Here is a 7645-nt window from a genome sequence, read left to right as displayed (position 1 = left end):
TGAATAAAAGAAAATACTGGCACTCTGTTGGTTATGATGATGAGTGTTCTAGTTGACCTAATCAATGGAACAGCTTGCTCATAAAGTTAATAGGTGAGTGACTGAGCACTTCACAGACACATGTACACTTAATGTGCTCTCAGGGGGGATTCAGTGTGACACAGAATGGAATAAGGCTGGCCCTTAGAATTACAGGTGCAACTCATTTTTGCCTACTGAGTGGACTGGAGCAACCTGAAATAAAGTATCTTGCTCAAGGACACAGCATGTGGCTGTGAACTAAAGACTCTCAGCCACATACCTTCAATAGCTCACAATAAGTAAAAGAAAAGTAATTACCTACACAGTAAGAGGGAAAGAATCAGAGGAGGAGGAGGAGGAGGTAATAGTTGTAGGAGGAGTTATATAAGTGAGAAATTTTGTTTAATTTACTTTTATTTCAAGGTAATATATATTTTTCTTTTGAAAATTAACATTTATTTCATCATTTTGTAAAAGCACCAAGAAATTTGATAGAAGTTAAATTACAGTGCATCTATTCAAACTTGAATATCTTAATCTCTGCTGATTTTTTCATCATCAGACAATTCCTCCTCCCTTTAGACAATTTGTGTTCATAGCACAAACATTTCTCTGGTGTAAGGAGTACTTTGAAGCCCCATGGCGTTTCAACCTTGTTGTATGTCTACTCTGTCACCAACCAATGAATCTAAGAAAAGTTCAAACTCTTGTTTATAGAAATCAGCAAAGAATTAATTGTTGATGCATGCTGATGTCTGCCAAATCAATTATAACAGAGAGAATCCAAACATTCTAGTAGATTATCTGAGTTTGAATTCTGCAAGAATGGATATATACAGGATGTCCCTAAACATACACTCATAATAACCTAGTGAATTTTTCATTTCTTTTCAGATCAAATTAACCCTGATAACAGCAAAAGTACAATTAAGTTTTGAAGAGAATTTACCATAAAGTGCAACTGAAAGCATGAAGACATCATGAAAGTCAAAGATTACTTAGAAGACATTTTCACAAAGATTCACCAGTGGAATGTGCCATTGCTCACATCCGAGGGGATGGAACTGTGCATGACATCCATAAGGAGCGTTCAGAAAGACCATGGTCAGCCAGCCCTGTAAAGGAAAAACAATTGCTGGAAACCCTCTGTTGATCCCCACAGAAATCTTTAAGACAAATGGTTTGTGAGAGAGAAATCTTAAAATCAAAAGCCCATCACATTTTGAAGCAAGTTTGTTGAAAATGTTACATTCCAACAATAATCCAGACTGGAGAGTTTGTGAGTGGTATCTTGGCAAATGCAGGGCGACGATCTGGCAGAAACGTTAGCACGCCGGGCGAAATGCATAGCCGTATTTTGTCTGCTGTTACATTCTGAGTTCAAATTCCGCCAAGGTCAACTTTGCCTTTCATCCTTTCGGGGTCGATAAATTAAGTACCAGTTATGCACTGGGGTCAATATAATCATCTTAATCCGTTTGTCCTCTCTGTGTTTGGCCCCTTGTGGGTAGTAAAGAAATAGGTATCTGGGCAAATGCAGTGAAGATGCAGAATTTCCATTCAAAATTGCTTGGAGCGATGAGGCCAGATTTAAGTGAAATAGCTCAATTAACTGACACTGGGCTCCTGAAAATTCATGTTACTAAAAAATACCATTTGAACTTATTAGGGATTAGTGTGGTTTGGGATATCAGCATTGGGCATCCAAGAACCATTCTTTTTTGACAAAACTGTCTCTGATGACGTTTACCTAAACTTGCTGCAGGAATCTGTCATTCTACATGTTGAAGAGTTGTTTGGTGACAGAGATTTACTTTCACCAAGATGGGGCACCTCCCCACTACCATCATGATGTAAGGGCCTACCTCAATGCAACATACTTGAACATATGGATTGAGCAAAGAGGTAGTGTTGAATGCCCTGCATATTGCCCAAACCTCGCTCCAATGGACTTCATTTTATTGGATATCTCAATAAGGTCTACGGCTCAAAACCATCAACAGTTGATGAGTTGAAAGCGGAAATTGAAAGACACTGTTTCATAGTATCAAATGAAATGATTCATAAAGCTGGTCCATGTTATCTGCTGTGTTTGGAAAGTGGTGGTCATCAGTTTGAACATTTATTTATATGCATTTATCCATTTAACTGCTAATCTTGTTTCTAAGTCAATTAACAATGCATTTTGGGGACATCATGTAAATAATATTGTTTGGCTACTTGTTGTTCAGCCTGCACCCCATGAATTATTAAATTATAATTATTGTATGTAAACCGTATTTCCAGATATAACCCTTAGCAGCACTTCCAAAGTTATCTGTCATATAATAGGTAACACTCTAGTAATGTAATCTGTCTTTCATTTAAGATATGACTTGATGAAGTTCACCTGATAATTCTAACTGGTCAAAAGAGCACATAAGTTACACCCATTGTGATTCATTAACTCCTAATAACAACTAACATGTTACAAAATGTTTGTAAGACACTTGACTTTACTAACTGCTTAATGATGCTATTGTATCTTTTGTTTTTAATTATTTGTAATCTTGATTTAATTTATACCTTTGTATATCTATTTTTGTTTTTTATTGTTATTTTATTAAATAATTCAAGAAATCATTGCTGTTTGTGTGACTCACTCTGGAATTTAATGTTGTTCAAAAAGTACAATTACTATTTCTTAGAAATAAAGATTCAAGTGTAGTTGTACCATTCCATGGCATGTGTATGTGTGTACCTGCAGAAAAAGAGTTTAGCCTCAATGACATTTATGCTGACATGGTTGCTACATTAGAGGATGACATGCCAGCTTTATAAATAGTGCTAAAAGTGGGCAGCTGAATTTAGGAGAATGGAGAGTCTTGAAGATGACCCAAAGTTTGAACATCCTGCAACTGCCACCACATGGTAATAGATGACAGGTGATTAACTATAAATCAAATAGCCAATGCTATAAGCATATACTGTGAGTGTTGAGAATATTCAGCACAATGAACTTGGTATGATGAAGGTTTCTGCTCAGTGGGTGCCACATTTTCTGACCCATGATCAAAAGTGCACCATACTGATGACATGACAGGAAAATCTGACATTGTTTGAGGCAGATCCAGCTGGTTTCCTTGAACATTTTCAAAGCCAGGATGATTGTTGGCTTCATCACTTTAAGCCATAGACAAGGAGATAATTCATTCAGTGGAAACACCCCTCCTGACCTGCTCCAAAGAAGGTTGTTACGGTCATATCATCTGCAGAGAAGGTGATAGCCTCAGTTCTTTTGAGATGCAAAAGACATTGTGTTTATTAACCATCTTCAAAAGGCCACAGCATCAATGGAGAGTATTATGACAACTTGCTAAGGCAATTAAGAAAGGCTATCAAGACCAAATGCCCAGAAAAACTAGCAAAACGGGTTATTTCATTATAACAATACTCCAGTTCAGTCTTGGCTTCAACAGCTGCTGTGCATAACTGTGATTTTGAACTGGCTGATCACCCTCTCTATTCTCCTGATTTGGCTCCACCTGACATTCTCAGCTGTTCTCCAACATGAAAAAACACTTGGCTGAAAATCAGTAATGCAATGATGATGATGATGATGTCATGTCTGCTTTTAATGACTTTTTTGACCAACAGGATGAAAGCTTCACCAAAGAGACCCAAGCACTGCAATACTAATGGAAGAAGTGTGTGGACTGCAAGGAGAACTACGTAGAAAATTAACCTCAATTAATCACATTCCATGGGAGTATCTTGGTCAGCTTATGAATGTTTCAGCCAACCCTGTTATGTGATGTATAGATATATAAGCATGCCCTTGCATGGATATATGTATTCATTGAAGCACGTGTGTGTATAACCTTCAGCCTAGAGTTCGTATAGTTTGTCTAATGCTATCTTGTTTGCATTTGACATACACCTACACACAAAACACATACATCTTTTTGAATTGAAATAGACAATTTGAAGATTTTCTTTCAAATCTGAGAATAAAACAATTAGCTTGATTGTTGATTTTCTTTCTTCCTGGTATTTTCTTTTCTATTTAAAATAAACAAAGAACTCAGTTAACAACCAAATTTGAAGCTCTCTCCACCTAATTGGAACCAAATTATTTTTGTAAACCCATAAATATCATATCTATATCCAAAATCTCAAAAAGACATCGTATATACACACACACACACATATATATATATATATATATATAATTATAACAATGAGGGTCTTAGCAACAGGTTGCTAGACCTCATACCGAAAGTCAGTATATATATATATGGTGGTGCCCCAGCATGTTCACAGCTAATGAGTTGAAACTAGACCAAATCAAATCAAAAGAGAGAGTGTGTGTGTGTGTTGCATGCCCCTTTGTCCCATAACTTAGCATTTCAAACTAGACTGACTGAAGTAGTATATACCAACCACCTTTCGGGATGTACTGGGTGCTTCTTTTTTTGTGTCACTGCCACTAGTGTGGTTGCTTAGTAAATTGCAAGACAAAGAACAAAAACATGAGTAAGAAGATGGGTGTGGGTTATTAGGGAAGTGGAGCAAGCACTGAGGGGGACAAGAATAGGTGCCTTGCAATAGAGGAGGCACGCGAGTACCCCACATTATAGTTGAGTAGTAGTAACTGGGAAGATGTGTGTGTGTGTGTATCAAATCATGTCCATGACTATATAGGTTACTGGTGGAAAATAAAGTGGGGAGCAATGATATTGAGATTCAAGGATAGATTTTAAAAGTGGATCCAAGGAGAGGAGAAGGTTAACTTGTAGCACAAAAGAGGACGAAATAGGTCAATTCTGCTCCCATATGATCTACAGCAGCTGAACAGTGCCATACTTAGAGGAGTGATAGAAGGATGTGTATTAGGAAGACAAGAGATGGAGAGGGCTTGATGGGAACAGAGTCCAGTGACAATATTAGATATAAACATAATGAACACAAACAAACACCAGTATATTAGCTATCAGTTCAAAATTTACTTAAAAACTCTACTGCAGATAGCGAACTGTATGCACAATGGTCATGAAAGTGAGAGGAGGGAGAGGTAAGATTTGTATGATTGATGTTCTGCTTGAACTTTAAAATGAAGCATGTGTGTGCGAATTGTGCTTGTGCATAAAGCGGGAATATTTAAGAGTCAATGGAGTGAGTTCATACTCTCTCTTGAAAACAAACAAGCAATAACTGATACAAAATTATAAATTTCTTCCATAAGACCCATGACAAGACATTTCAAAGGATGGTGGTGGTTGTGGTTGTGGTTATCTCCAAGTAAATTTTCAAGTCATTTAAGTAAACTGGCCATCTCCAAGTCACTTAAGCAACCTGTAAATTGGATCACTCAATCGGATCATCCTCCAAATCACTTAAACTGGTCATCTCCAGGTGGCTCAAAAAAAAAACTGCTCATGTCTAGGTTACTTAAATAAACTGACCCTTTCCTGGTCACTTAAACTGGTTATCCCACCAGTTCACAAACTGGTCAACTCAAAGTCACATGAAGAGATCATTAGGTCACTTAATCAAACTGACCAACTCCATATCACTTAAGCTGGTCATCTCTCAGTTATTTAAACAAACTAGTCACCCCTCCAGCTCACAAACTGGCCACCTCTAGGTCACTTGAACAAACTGGCCATCTCCAGTCACTTAAATTTCAAATCACTTTACCGTAACCCATTTGCATTCTGGTTTGTCACATGTATTGCTTATTTATTCACATTGTTTTGAATTAATCATGGATTATCTTGTAGCTTCAAGATTTCAATGGCGTGTTTGTATATTTTTAGAATGACATTGTAAGGTATGTGTGAGAAGTAAGATTTGGTCAGTTTTAACATAAAACTGGTAGAATATTTGGGTTAGACATGGCCAGATTAGATGCTAAAAGGTTAAATCCTTATGCTCCAACCATCATCATCATCATCATCATCATCATTTAGCGTCCGTTTTCCATGCTAGCATGGGTTGGACGGTTCAACTGGGGTCTGGGGAGCCTGAAGGCTGCACCAGGCCAGTCAGATCTGGCAGTGTTTCTACAGCTGGATGCCCTTCCTAATGCCAACCACTCCGAGAGTGTAGTGGGTGATTTTATGTGCCACCGACACAGGTGCCAGACGAGGCTGGCGAACGGCCACGCTCGGATGGTGTTTTTATGTGCCACCGACACAGGTGCCAGACGAGGCTGGCAGACGGCCACGCTCGGATGGTGTTTTTATGTGCCACCGACACAGGTGCCAGATGAGGCTGGCGGACGGCCACGATCGGATGGTGTTTGTTACGTCCCCAAAGCACGGAGGCCAGTCTATGCGGTACTGGCTACGGCCACGTTCGGATGATTTTCTTGTGTGCCACCGGCACTGGTACCACAAAGATACAAATTCCATTGATGTTCATCTATTTTGATTTGTTTTGATTTGATTTGATTTTCACTTGCCTCAACAGGTCTTCACAAGTGTCACAAGAAGGAAGGTATGCACAGGTGGACTGACTACGTCCCAGGTAGGGGCCACGGGTTATGGCCTGACTAGTCTTGCCGGGTCTTCGGATGGTGTTTTTATGTGCCACCGACACAGGTGCCAGATGAGGCTGGCGAACGACCACGATCGGATGGTGTTTGTTGCGTGCCCACAGCACGGAGGCCAGTCGATGCGGTACTGGCTACGGCCACGTTCGGATGGTTTTCTTGTGTGCCACCAGCACTGGTACCACAAGATACAAATTCCATTGATGTTCATCTATTTTGATTTGATTTGATTTGATTTGATTTTCACTTGCCTCAACAGGTCTTCACAAGTGTCACAAGAAGGAAGGAAGGTATGCACAGGTGGACTGACTACGTCCCAAGTAGGGGCCATGGGTTATGGCCTGACTAGTCTTGCCGGGTCTTCGGTTGGTGTTTTTATGTGCCACCGACACAGGTGCCAGATGAGGCTGGTGGACGGCCACGATCGGATGGTGTTTGTTATGTGCCCACATCACAGAGGCCAGTCGATGCGGTACTGGCTACGGCCATGTTCGGATGGTTTTCTTGTGTGCCACCGGTACTGGTACCACAAAGATACAAATTCCATTGATGTTCATCTATTTTGATTTGGTTTGATTTGATTTGATTTGATTTTGATTTTCACTTGCCTCAACAGGTCTACACAAGTGTCACACACTTGCCTCAACAGGTCTTCACAAGTGTCATAAGTAGGAAGGTATGCACAGGTGGACTGACTACGTCGCCGGGTCTTCGGATGGTGTTTTTATGTGCCACCGACACAGGTGCCAGATGAGGCTGGCGAACGGCCACGATCGGATGGTTTTCTTGTGTGCCACCGGTACTGGAACCACAAAGATACAAATTCCATTGATGTTCATCTATTTTGATTTGGTTTGATTTTCACTTGCCTCAACAGGTCTTCACAAGTGTCACACACTGCCTCAACAGGTCTCCACAAGTGTCACACACTTGCCTCTGCCTCAACAGGTCTCACAAGTGTCACACACTTGCCTCTGCCTCAACAGGTCTTCACAAGTGTCACACACTTGCCTCAACAGGTCTTCACAAGTGTCATAAGAGGGAAGGTATGCACAGGTGGACTGACTACGTCGCCGGGTCTTCGGATGG

The sequence above is a fragment of the Octopus sinensis genome, linkage group LG17 (assembly GCF_006345805.1).
Source record: "Octopus sinensis linkage group LG17, ASM634580v1, whole genome shotgun sequence".
Lineage (NCBI taxonomy): Eukaryota > Metazoa > Mollusca > Cephalopoda > Octopoda > Octopodidae > Octopus > Octopus sinensis.
The sequence above is the reverse complement of the archived record's forward strand: the minus strand, read 5'-3'. Positions refer to the sequence as shown.